The sequence below is a fragment of the Anas platyrhynchos genome, chromosome W (assembly GCF_047663525.1).
Source record: "Anas platyrhynchos isolate ZD024472 breed Pekin duck chromosome W, IASCAAS_PekinDuck_T2T, whole genome shotgun sequence".
Taxonomy (NCBI): domain Eukaryota; kingdom Metazoa; phylum Chordata; class Aves; order Anseriformes; family Anatidae; genus Anas; species Anas platyrhynchos.
The window spans coordinates 1828171-1841564 of record NC_092620.1 but is presented as its reverse complement, the minus strand read 5'-3'; positions in this window follow the sequence as shown (position 1 = coordinate 1841564).

The following is a 13394-nucleotide window of genomic DNA, read 5'->3' as shown; positions in this document are numbered from 1 at the left end:
TCAAGAAGATGGTTGATGTTAATAAAGAAGGGGGAGATGTGAGAGTGTGGCCATGGGGGTCGACAGGCCCCATGGTTGATGATAACATCAGACTCTTAACGATGAGGCCATCATGAAACGTGGGATTAGAAATTAGAGAGCGATTGATTAAGAATGAATATGTAGGCAACACTCATTGCTTAATATGTGCTACATTTGTGATGTGCTTGTGCTGTGCTTAGGCCTCCAGATAACAGGAGCCCCTGGGACCCCAAAAACCAGATCGAACCAACCATATGGTTTGGACTGTGACGAAGGGCTCAGAGATAAGGAGGACTGTTCTTAAAAGAGGATGTCAAACATGCAAGGCCTCGAGATAACAGGGGCCCCTCAGACCCAGAGAACCGGACCAAAGCAACCTTATGGCCCAGATTGTGACCAGGGGCTCAGAGAGCATGCACAAGGAGACGATGTGAAAAGTTCAACCCTGATGAAGACATCTTACTTCATCCTCACGACCCTCAGCGCCCACCACCAGAAGGCACCGCACAAGTGCAGAGGGGAGGAGTTTATGGAAATGACACCATAGACGATGCAAAAGCACTAAGTAGCAGCCTAGTTTAATGCTGTCAGCGCTCTATCTCTACTTGATAAGATTCTCCTAACTCCCTCTCTCACCTTATAAATGAAGAAGTGTACCTCAAGGGCTCCTCAAGTGTACCTCAGTGGGGATCACTCTACAATTATCGTTACGGGCAAAACAGACTTAGCATAGGAAGATTAATAAAATTTATTACCTATTTCTGACAGGCTGGAGCAGTGAGAAACAGAGAAACAAGCTGGGGGCACCTTCCCCCATCCACTCTCTTCCACCTCTTCCCTGCCCTGAGTGGTGTGGGGGGGCTGGGAGTGAGGGCTGCCATCAGTCCGTGGTGCTTTGTTTCCACTGCTCTTTCACAATCGTTCTCCCCCCTGCTCTGTTGTGGAGTCCCTCTCGTGGGGTGCCGACCTTCCTGGGCTGGTCCTGTGTGGGCTTCTCCACAGGCAGCGAAAAACAGGCTCTTTGGGAGCTGCTCCAGGTGTGGGTCTGTGCCGTGGGGTTTATTCGTCAGGAGCGGGTTGGTCTGGCTTGGGACCCCCTGGGGTCCAACCCCCGCGATCACCTGCTCCTATAGCCACCCCTATATATTGTTTAGCATGACGTCAGATGGGATGGAATACCCCCTTTGGCTAGTTTGGGTCAGCTGTCCTGGGTCTGTCCCCTCCCAGCTCCTGTGGCACCCCCCAGCCTGCCTGTTGGCAGGACAGAGCAAGAAGCTGAGACGTCTTTGGCTTGGTGTAAGCACTGCTCTGCAACAATTAAAACATCGGGGTGTTATCAGCACTCTTCTCATCCTAAGCCAAAACATAGCATTCTACCAGCTACTAGGAGGAAAATTAACTCTGTCCTAACTAAAACCAGGACATCTATCCACCCCTTATTCCATACCATTTATGTCATGCTCAGGTTACACTCTTTCCCATACATTCTAATTAATCACCATCTTCATCTAGGGTACATAGAAATCATGGTAGTGATGACATACAGTAGTATATAGTAATTAACATGATACAATTCAATTCATGGGCTAGTCTCACCCAGTATTAAATCCCCTTGAGGTACACACCGGACCTCTCCGTTCTTTTGCATTACCCACCAAGTGCATCCAGGTCCCTGAGCAAAAGCAATTCCACAAATGGGTTTGCCTTTTCCTGAGGCAGGAGTAGCCCAGACTCTTTTACCCAGCATATTTCTTACGTGCACTACAGGAAATTTATCCCCTTCTACAGTACGTAACAGGCTTGATTGGGCAGGTCCAGCTCGGTTGGTAGATCCCCTAGTATTGACTAACCAGGTGGCCTTTGCCAAATGCGTATCCCAATTTTTGAATGTCCCAGCACCCATTGCATCGTTCAGTGTTCCCGGAGGCTGGTGCATGATAGGGGATGTGATACACCCACTCAATACCATGCTCTTTGGCCCAAGTGTCTATAAGGTTGTTTCGGAAGTGAGTCCCATTGTCTGACTCTATTCTTTCTGGGGTGCCATGTCGCCATAGGACTTGCTTTTCAAGGCCCAGGATAGTGTTCCGGGCGGTGGCATGAGGCACAGGATATGTTTCCAGCCATCCGGTGGTTGCTTCCACCATTGTAAGTACGTGGCGCTTGCCGTTGCGAGTTTGAGGGAGTGTGATGTAATCAATCTGCCAGGCCTCCCCATATTTATATTTCAGCCATCGTCCTCCATACCAAAGAGGCTTTGACCGTTTGGCTTGCTTGATTGCAGCACATGTTTCACAGTCATGAATAACCTGTGCTATAGTGTCAATTGTGGGGTTATTCTGGGTCGTGCCTGCGTGCACGAGGGGAAGGGTCTGGGGTGCCTGCGAGCACAGTGGGAGGGGTCCTGGGTTCCTGGGTGGGACGCTTTGACACTATATAAGATACTGTCACGCAGTAATAAATTGGCTTACGGCACAGAACGCTGGTCGTTGTGTCCGTTTGTCCCAGGGCTTTCGGTCGGGTTATCCGACATCCATGGTCAGGTCCACCCCTCGATCACGAGCCCATCTGTATGTCGCATCTCTACCTTGATGGCCTGAGGTGTCATGGGCCCATCGGGCTATAAATAATTCACCTTTATGCTGCCAATCCAGGTCCACCTGAGCTACTTCAGTCTTAGCAGCCTGATCCACCTGCTGGTTGTTCTGATGTTCTTCAGTAGCCCAGTTCTTGGGCACATGAGCATCTACATGGTGTACCTTTACAACGAGGTTCTTTACCCGAGCAGCAATATCTTGCCACAATGCAGCAGCCCAGATGGGTTTGCCCCTGCGCTGCCAATTGTTTTGCTTCCATTGCTGTAACCATCCCCACAGGGCATTTGCTACCATCCATGAATCGGTGTAGAGATAGAGAACTGGCCATTTTTCTCGTTCAGCAATGTCTAAAGCCAGCTGAATGGCTTTCACTTCTGCAAACTGACTCGAGTCACCTTCTCCCTCAGCAGCTTCTGCAACTCGTCGTGTAGGACTCCATACAGCAGCCTTCCATCTCCGATGCTTCCCCACAATACGACAGGACCCATCAGTGAACAGGGCATATTTCTTCTCATTCTCTGGTAACTGGTTGTACAGTGGGGCTTCTTCAGCATGACCCACCTCCTCCTCTGATGATATCCCAAAGTATTTGCCTTCTGGCCAGTCCATAATCACCTCCAAGATTCCTGGGCGACTGGGGCTTCCTATTCGAGCCCGCTGAGTAATCAGTGCAACCCACTTGCTCCAGGTAGCATCAGTTGCATGATGCGTAGAAGAGACCCTTCCCTTGAACATCCAGCCTAGTACCGGCAGTCGGGGTGCTAGGAGGAGCTGCGCTTCAGTACCGACCACCTCCGAAGCAGATCGAACTCCTTCATATTGTTATAAATGACTGAGTCCCAAATAGGGTTACAATCAAAGTTTACAATTTATTAAAGGAATAGAGGTAAGCAAACAGCGCTGGGTGCGCCGGGAGTCTCTGCTCCACCAAGACGCACACCTTACCCCTGCCAGGGTCCCCTTTTATTGTCTAGTGGTCCCGGGTTGAGTGGCACATCCTGTTTTCTTCTGTGGTTGCGCAACCAGTTGCTAGGGGGTCGTCACGGGCTCTCTGGTGGTCACGGGGATGAAGGTCATAGTCTTCCTCTGCGTTGCAGATTGGTCGTCCTTTCCTTATTTGGGCATTTCAGTTACTGCAATTGTTATCTTGCAGCAGGTAGTTATCACAATTGTCTGCTCAACAGGATGTGTTGGTTGGGTTGGAGATAATCAAGTTACAGGAGGTGTTACTGTTACAATATGTGGATGATCTTTTATTGTCAGGACAGGAGAAAACAGCTGTGAAGGAAGCCACTAACAAGCTATTCAGCTTTCTGGGAAAACAGGGATTGAAAATATTGGAAATTAAAATTAAATTTGTAGAAAGAGTAGTCAAGTATTTAGGGCATCTAGTGTCTGAGGGGGAATGAAGAATAAATCCAGAGGGGATGCAGGGAATTGTTGAGCTACCCCTACCCAAAACTAAAAAGAACTAAAAAGTTTTAAGAGAAAGAGGTTTTTAAGGAATTAGGAGTCACAAACTCCAAAGGAAAATAGATACTCCCTGAAGGGAGAGAAATGCTGAAGAAAGTGCTAACGAGGCAAATATTAACTGTTTTGCATCAAGAGGGTCATTGGGGAATTCAAGCAATGTGTGACGCTGTGCTAAGGAAATATGTATGTGTAGGAATATATATATATATGCTCTGGCTGAACGAGTACGCAGGAGTTGTGTAGTATGTCAAAAGGTAAATAGGAAAATTATCCACAGTCAGCCCAAAGGGGGCGAGAACCAGGAATTCAACGCTTCCAAAATGTACAGGTAGATTTTACAGAACTCCTTAGAGTAGGTAGATTTAAATGCTTATTAGTCTCAGTAGATCATTTGTCAGGGTGGGTGGAAGCTTTCCCTTCAGTATCTGCTGCTGCGAACATGGTAACTAAAATAATTCTAGAACAAATAACTACCAGGTATGGAATTGTTGAAAATACCGACTCTGATCGAGGAAATCACTTTATGTCAGAAATATTGCAAGGGCTAATGTGGACTCTAGGAATCAAGTGGAAACTTCACACTCCTTGGCATCCTTCCTCTTCTGCAAGGGTGGAGAGGATCAGACAGTAAGGAAGTAATTGACTAAGTTCTGGAAACTCGGCTTCCCCAAACAAAGCGCTTACCTTTGGCACTTCTCTGAATTCAAACTGCACCAAGAAACGATGTGGGAGTTTCACCATGTGAAATATTATTTGGATTGCTGTACAAAGGGAATGAATTACCTCAATTTGAGACAAAAGATGCTTTTCTTAAGAACTATATACTCAGGCTGTCGTCCTCTTTGTCATCTCTCAGGACCTGTGGACTGTTAGCTCAAACCCACCCTCGGTAGCCCTGATCCATCCATTCCGAGAAGGAGATTGGGTTCTGATGTGAACATTGAGAGAATCCAAACTGCAACCTGAGTGGGACGGACTGTTCCAAGTGCTCCTGACTACTGAGACAACAGTAAGAACGGCTGAGAAAGGGTGGACTCATACCTGGTGATATTGTATAGACTCACTTGAGGATAGAATAAATCTTGTGGTTAAAAATTAATGAGAACAAAATATGCGACATCTTGTTACCTGTCGACCTTTTGTTATGTTGAAGCATCTTGTTAATTGAAACATCCCGTTATCTGTCGACCCTCAGTCAGGCTGAGACTTGAGATAACTTGAGTCAACCTTCTGTTATGTCTTGTTAACTGAGACATCCCGTTATCTGCCGACCCTCAGTTAGGCTAAAAGCCAACTCAGCTTGGAAAACAACTGATTCGTCCTACCTGGCATTTTTTAAGCAAAAGGTGAAAAGTGCATCACGAGGAAGACCTACGGTCTTCCTCCCAAAGACCACTGCCCACATCCCGAAGACCCCGGCCCACAATTCTTGGAAGGCTTTGCGCAAGCGCAAGGACTGATAAGCTAATTAGCACACGAAGCGAGAGTAGGCGGGTTTAGGTAATGAATATGTATAGGAGTTAATAGAATATTCATTGTTTTGCTGTATAAATATGAGATAGTTAAAATATGAGATAGGTAAAAGCATCAGTTAACCCTGATACCTGAGAGACTGCATTAACAAAGACTTTTAAGGTTAAAACTGTTAAATTTATCTGTTGTAGACCTTTAACTTCTCCTTCAAAGGACTCTTAATGAATTAATGAGTAAAAGGGATTGAATTACACAGAATTGGAGTCTTTCCAGGGAACACTCCCTGGAAGTGGGAGAAAGGGGGGGGGGGGGGGGGGCTTTAACCCCCACCAGAAGAATCCTTATTTATTTGTGATTTTCATTGTTTTTCTTAATTATTATAGGGGTGTAATATATACATAGAAATGGTGTATTTTAAGTTTATCTTAGTAATACCTATTCTCAATGGATTAGCGATAGGATGGAGGGAAAAAACAGCATTTCCAATTAATACAGAACATCTCTCGAGGTCTGTCTCGAAATAATTGTTGGATTTGCACCCAGATGCCTAGAAAGACTGAAAAACTGAAAAAGGCCTTGTCTCTGATTGCTATTTCCAGCAGCAACTGTGTCTGGATTCTCTAGATTTCTAAAAGTGACAGACCATACTCAGTCCCGGGAAGGAATAGATTTTGAAGTTGAGCTCCCTACACATAATCCTGGCTAAAATATACTGTGTTATCAAAGGTGCCTTTTAAACAACGTTGATAGAAAACTCAGGGGGCAATAGTACTGACCCTGGGTGTGGAAATATCCATGAAGTAGGGAATCATCCATACTGTACTGAATATGGTAGCCACGGGAATGCTAATATACATAATGCACACAAGATACAACAGGAGAATCCTGTAACCGGATGGCCTGTCCCGAATGACAAGGGGTGGTACTGGCTATGTGGCAATAAAGCCAGGAAGATGCTGCCCCTAGGATGGAAGGGAGCTTGCACCCTGGGGGCAATAATTCCAAATGTAACTATTATTGAAGACCCACAAAGCCAAACCCCCTTGAGACCACACGCAGAATTAAGCGGACTCCAGATAATCCTCTAGTAAAATTCTCTAGCATTTCACAGTTTTGCAAGGTGGTTTTTACCTTGGTTAGGGGTGAGCGAATTAGAAAACGCTATTGTAAATATCTCAGCTATAACTGAAGAACTAGAAAGTAAGTTTGATAAGTTTGCAAAAATAGTACTCTAGAATCAAATAGTATTAAATGTATTAATAACCTCATAAGGAGGAGCGTGCACTGTAATTAATACTAGTTGCTGTATATATGTAGATCAAATAGGACGAATTTGACTGATCTCAAAAATATTTGGGGAAACAAAAAACACAACACACAACAAGATCTTACATAGAGTAACTCAAAATGACAATTCCTGGGGATTTAGAATAATCTGGGAGAAACTAACTTTGTGGTTATCTGAATAGAATTGTCTCAAACAACTATTTGTTGGTATTGTAATAATAATGGCATTGTATATCTATCATCCCCCGTGACATCCAAAGAAGAATATTGCACCTTAATGTTGGAAAAACTCAAGAGTGCAGTATGTGAAGAGGTACAAAAGCAACAATATGAGTAAGAACAGAAGAGGGGGGAATTGTGAGAAACTAAGTTGTGTTTTTTGCAGTAGAGAACTAATTTTCTGTATTCCAAGGTAGCTGTGTAGTCGTAATAAGGAGAAATGCTAAGTAGATCACAGAATCACAGAATTTCTAGGTTGGAAGAGACCTCAAGATCATCGAGTCCAACCTCTAACCTAACACTAACAAGTTATCCACTAAACCATATCACTAAGCTCTACATCTAAACGTCTTTTAAAGACCTCCAGGGATGGTGACTCCACCACTTCCCTGGGCAGCCCATTCCAATGCCTAACAACCCTCTCAGTAAAGAAGTTCTTCCTAACATCTAACCTAAAACTCCCCTGGCGCAACTTTAGCCCATTCCCCCTCATCCTGTCACCAGGCACGTGGGAGAACAGACCAACCCCCACCTCACTACAGCCTCCTTTAAGGTACCTGTAGAGAGCAATAAGGTCGCCCCTGAGACTCCTTTTCTCCAGGCTGAACAAGCCCAGCTCCCTCAGACCCCTCTCTCCAGACCCCTCACCAGCTTCGTCGCCCTTCTCTGGACTCGCTCGAGCACCTCGATGTCCTTCTTGTAGCGAGGGGCCCAAAACTGAACACAGTACTCGAGGTGCGGCCTCACCAGAGCTGAGTTAATAGAATATTCATTGTTTTGCTGTATAAATATGAGATAGTTTGTTACTTCAAACATGCACAATAGGTGGAGAGATCCCCCATGCATTCAGCACTGCAATAAAGAATATACCACTTAAAGAAATTTCAGCTTTGATCTTTGAATCAATCTCGCCACCCAGGTGGTACAACCTCTCTGCCGGACTGCAGGACCCGCTGGGGACAGGACTCCCTAGGGTACCCCCGGGATTTCCCGGAGGGACTCCTCGACTCACCGGATCACTGCGGAGGCAGACAAGGACCCCATCATTGTAAGTGAGTATATTCTTTATTCTGGTCTGTTTGTCTGGTAGACCGGTCATCTGGAACTGTCTGTAGGTCGGAAGGTGATCTTCTGCAAGGCAGTATTTGGTATATACTTTGTGGTTAGCACCATAAGTATATGTTTGGGGACCTTAAGGAAAGAGCTCGCTTTAAGGTCCATCTGGAATTGTGTTGCCTATTTCAGTTTTCTGACTCGTGGAATGTGGTATTTAACTCTGGTTATTGTTACTGTGATTTTGGCTACATTCTTGGTGATAATAGTAGGTTTTTTTAAGGAGGGAAGGAAAGTGGGATGAAGTCTCATATGCGGATATGTTTTTTACTCTGAGAAACCACACAGAATGGCAGAAGGAGTGTGGCATTAATCTGGCCCCACAAGACCCTTTAATCTTATCAATAGAAAAGGATATGAGGAGGGATGGAGCGGTGAAGATAAGGAGGTGTTGTTCGGCATGTAGCATTGGGCAGAGATGTTTAAAATTAAAGGAGCCAGAAGAAAGGATGGAAGATTATGTTTCGCCACCTATAAATGGTGATGTAGGTACTGGAATAGAAGTTGAAGGAGTTGAAAATGACATAGACTCTAAGGGGTTTACTCCGATAACTGCTCGTACACGGAGTAAAATAGGACCGATAATCCAAGCCCCTCTGTGGCAGGCTATGGGAGCTAATGGACCCGCTAGAATTAAAGTACCCTTCACAACTAATGAACTAGACTCTTGGAAAGAGGTGGCGAAAGGGTATCGAGATGATCCAGAGGCAGTGGCCAAAAGATTTGAATTGATTGTGAAAAACTTAGACCCAGATTGGAAGGATATAGAGATAATGTTGGCTGCATTATCAGAAACTGAGAAACAGTTAATAGTTAAAGCTGCTAGAACGCAGGTACAAATCCAGGTAGCCTCGGGAGCCCTGCCCGGCACAGTGGAAGTACATGTGCCTAGGGCGGACCCTAATTGGTATTATAATGATGAGAATGATTATAGGATGCTAAAACGATATCAAGAATGGATTAGGATTGCTTTAGAAAATGCGATACCAAAGTCTGTGAATTGGTCAAGACTATATACAATAAAACAGGGGACCTCAGAAACCCTGTCCGAATTTCTTGAAAGGCTGAGGGCGGCAATGCAGAAGTTTACCACTATAGACCCTTCCTCAGAGGGGGGTAGACTTCAGTTAGTATCTCTATTTTGGGGTCAATCGGCAGAGGATATTAGACGAAAGCTTCAGAAAATGAAAGAACCAGACGTAAGGGATTTATAAAGATTAGTAGAAGAAGCCTGGAGGGTGTTTAGAAATTGCGAGGGGAACGAAAGACAAAAGTTAGGTGAGACGATTGCAGCAGCCACTGTGGCAGCCCTACGAAAGCAGGAAGAACCTTTTTGAGGCAGGGGAAGGGGGGGAAGGATGATGCGACCCCCCTTGCGGGCTGAACAGTGTGCCTATTGTAAAGAGGTAGGATACTGGAAAAAGGAATGCCCGAAGCGGCAAGAGGGAAACAAGCTAGTAATGGTTACGAACCAATGAGGGAGACCGGGGGACTCTACCCTAGCAGATCCACTGGTTAAAATTAAGCTAGGGAAATTGGAACAGGAGATGGAATTTTTAATAGACACGGGAGCTTCTTATTCAGTGCTGAACCAGAAACTAATACCAGAAGATAAAGACTTTGTGACTGTGATGGGAGCCACTGGCCAACAAGAAAAAGCCTTTTTCTTAAAACCATTGAAATATAAATTGGGAAAACAAATGGGGATACATAGATTTTTATACCTACCTGGATCTCCAAAATCTCTATTAGGTCGAGATTTGTTAGAACAATTAGTAGCAGAAATTATCTTTGAAAAAGGGAAAATGGAATTAAGGATAGGAGAAGAACAACTAATAAATGTGTTAAGCCTGGCACTAATACAAACGGACCCTAAAAGTGAAATACCCTTAGAGATCATAAATTGAGTATATCCAGGAGTTTGGGCCACTGAAGTCTCTGGAAGAGCTAAAAATGTGACCCTAATAATTATTAAATTAAAGCCAGGAGAGAAACCCGTTAAGGTTAAGCAATATCCTTTGAGGATAGAAGACAGGAAAGGAATTAAAGAGATAATTGATAAATTTATACAGTATGGATTATTGGTTGAATGCGAATCAAAATACAATACACCCATATTGCCAATTAAAAAGGCAGATGGAAAAAGCTATAGGCTAGTTCAGGATCTGAGGGCCATAAATAAGATCACCGAGGATATACATCCAGTAGTGGCAAACCCTTATACTTTGCTGACTAAATTAAAGAATAGTCAAGTCTGGTTTACCGTACTGGATTTAAAAGACGCCTTCTTCTGCCTATCCTTAGCCACTGAAAGCCAAAACCTATTTGCCTTTGAATGGGAAAACCCTGACTCAGGCAGAAAGACACAGCTTATGTGGACAGTGCTACCTCAAGGATTCAAGAATAGCCCCACCAGTTTTGTAAACCAATTAGCAAAGGAACTTGAAACTTGGATACCTCCGGACACTGAAGGGGCTTTGTTACAATACGTAGATGATCTCTTAATAGCTACCGAGACTAAAGAGAGTTGTATTCAATGGACTATAAGTCTCCTTAATTTTCTGGGTTTAAATGGATATCGAGTCTCTCAACAGAAAGCCCAGCTGGTTCAACAATGCGTGACCTACTTGGGATTTGGAATTTTGGGAGGTCAGCGAGAACTAGGAACTGAACGTAAGGAAGTCATTTGCCAGACTCCAGAACCCCAAACGGTAAAGGAGCTACAAACCTTTTTAGGAATGACAGGTTGGTGTCGCCTTTGGATTTATAATTATGGACTAATGGTAAAGCCTCTATATGAATTGATAAAGAGTAATCAGTCAAAGTTAGTCTGGACTGGAGAAGCATGAAACGCCTTTAAACAACAACTTAAACGAGAATTGATGCAAGCTCCGGCTTTGGGATTACCAGATCTCTCGAAACCCTTTTGGTTGTTTTCTCATGAGAGACAAGGGATAGCTTTGGGAGTACTAGCACAAAGATTGGGTCCCTATAAACGAGCAGTAGCTTACTTCTCTAAACAATTAGATGAAGTAAGTAAAGGATGGCCCGGATGCCTTCGAGCTGTTGCAGCTGTTGTTATCAATATACAAGAAGCTCGGAAGTTTACAATGGGACAGAAAATGACAGTGTTAGTCTCCCATACGGTCTCAACAGTTTTGGAACAAAAAGGAAACCATTGGCTTTCACCACAGAGATTTTTAAAATATCAAGCAATATTAGTGGAACAAGATGATGTGGAAATTGTGGTCACTAACGTCGTAAATCCAGCTTCTTTCCTTAGCGGAACTCTGGATGAACCTATAACCCATGATTGTATAGAAACAATGGAGACTGTGCATTCTAGTCGACCCGATCTTAAGGAAGAACCTTTAGAAAATGCTGATGAATCTTGGTATACTTGATGGAAGCAGCTTTGTGAAACAAGGACAACGTAAGGCAGGATATGCTGTTACAACTGCTCAACAGATAATCGAGTCCAAACCATTACCCCCTGGGACGTCCGCCCAGAAAGCAGAGATAATTGCTCTTACGCGAGCACTGGAACTAGCAGCAGGAAGGAAAATAAATATTTGGACAGATTCTAAATATGCATTCCTTTTCAAGGCAGGGGAAGGGGGGGGAAGGATGATGCGACTCCCCTTGCGGGCTGAACAGTGTGCCTATTGTAAAGAGGTAGGACATTGGAAGGGAATGCCCGAAGCGGCAAGACGGAAACAAGCTAGTAATGGCTACGAACCAATGAAGGAGACCGGGGGACTCTACCCTAGCAGATCCACTGGTTTAAATTAAGCTAGGGAAATTGGGTCGGGAAGTAGAATTTTTAGTAGATACAGGAGCTACATATTCAGTGTTAAATCAGAAGTTGATGCCAGAAGATAAAGATTTTGTGACAGTGGTGGGGGCAACGGGTAGGCACGAAAAGGCTTTCTTTTTAAAATCATTAGAATATGAATTGGGGAAGCAAATGGGAATACATTGGTTTTTGTATTTGACGGGATCCCCTAAATCTTTATTGTGACGGGATTTGTTAGAGCAATTAGAAGCCAAAATTGTTTTTGAAAAGGGAAGGGTGGAGTTAAGAGTAAAAGAAGATCAACTTATAAGTGCACTAAGTTTGGTATTGATGCAAACTGATTCTTTTAACGAGACCCTTCCGGAAATCAAAGATCAGGTTTATCCAGGGGTATGGGAATCTGATGTCCCTGGGAAAGCGAAGAATTCTGCACCAATGGTGGTAAAATTAAAACCGGGAGAAAAGGCAGTAAAGGTTAAGCAGTACCCCCTTAGAATAGAAGATAGAAGAGGAATAAAAGATACAATAGAAAAGTTTTTGCAATATGGGTTACTGGTCGAGTGTGAATCAGAATATAATACTCCCATCTTACCAATTAAGAAACCGGATGGGAAGAGTTATAGGTTAGTACAGGACCTAAGAGCAATAAACAGGATCACTAAAGACATACACCCTGTGGTAGCAAACCCTTATATGCTATTGACCAAGTTAAGGGACAAGTTGGTCTGGTTTACCGTGCTGGATTTAAAGGATGCCTTCTTTTGTTTAACCTTGGCCCCAGAAAGCCGAAACCTCTTTGCCTTTGAATGGGAAAATCCTGACTCAGGACGAAAAGTTCGGTTGACATGGACAGTGCTTCCCCAGGGGTTTAAGAATAGCCCCGCGATTTTTGGCAATCAACTTGCAAAAGAGCTTGAATCTTGGGAAGCCCCCAATTTTTCAGGGGTCCTGCTGCAATATGTTGATGATCTCCTGATTGCTACCGAAGACAGGGAAAGCTGTGTACAGTGGACGGTAAGCCTCCTCAGTTTCCTAAGAATAAATGGATACCGGGTCTCACAACAGAAGGCACAATTGGTTCAAACCCGTGTGACATACCTAGGATTTGAGATCTCAGGAGGACAACGTGAATTGGGGACGGAACGCAAAGAAGCAATCTGTCGTACCCCAGAACCACAGACTGTTAGAGAATTACGAACTTTCCTAGGAATGACAGGTTGGTGCAGATTATGGATCAATAATTATGGATTAATCGTAAGGCCTTTGTATGATTTAATTAAAGATAATTGCATACGACTAATATGGACAGGAGAAGCCCGAGCAGCTTTTAAAAAGCTTAAGATGGAGTTGATGCCAGCCCCAGCCCTTGGCTTACCAGATTTATCTAAACCCTTTTGGTTATACTCCTATGAAAG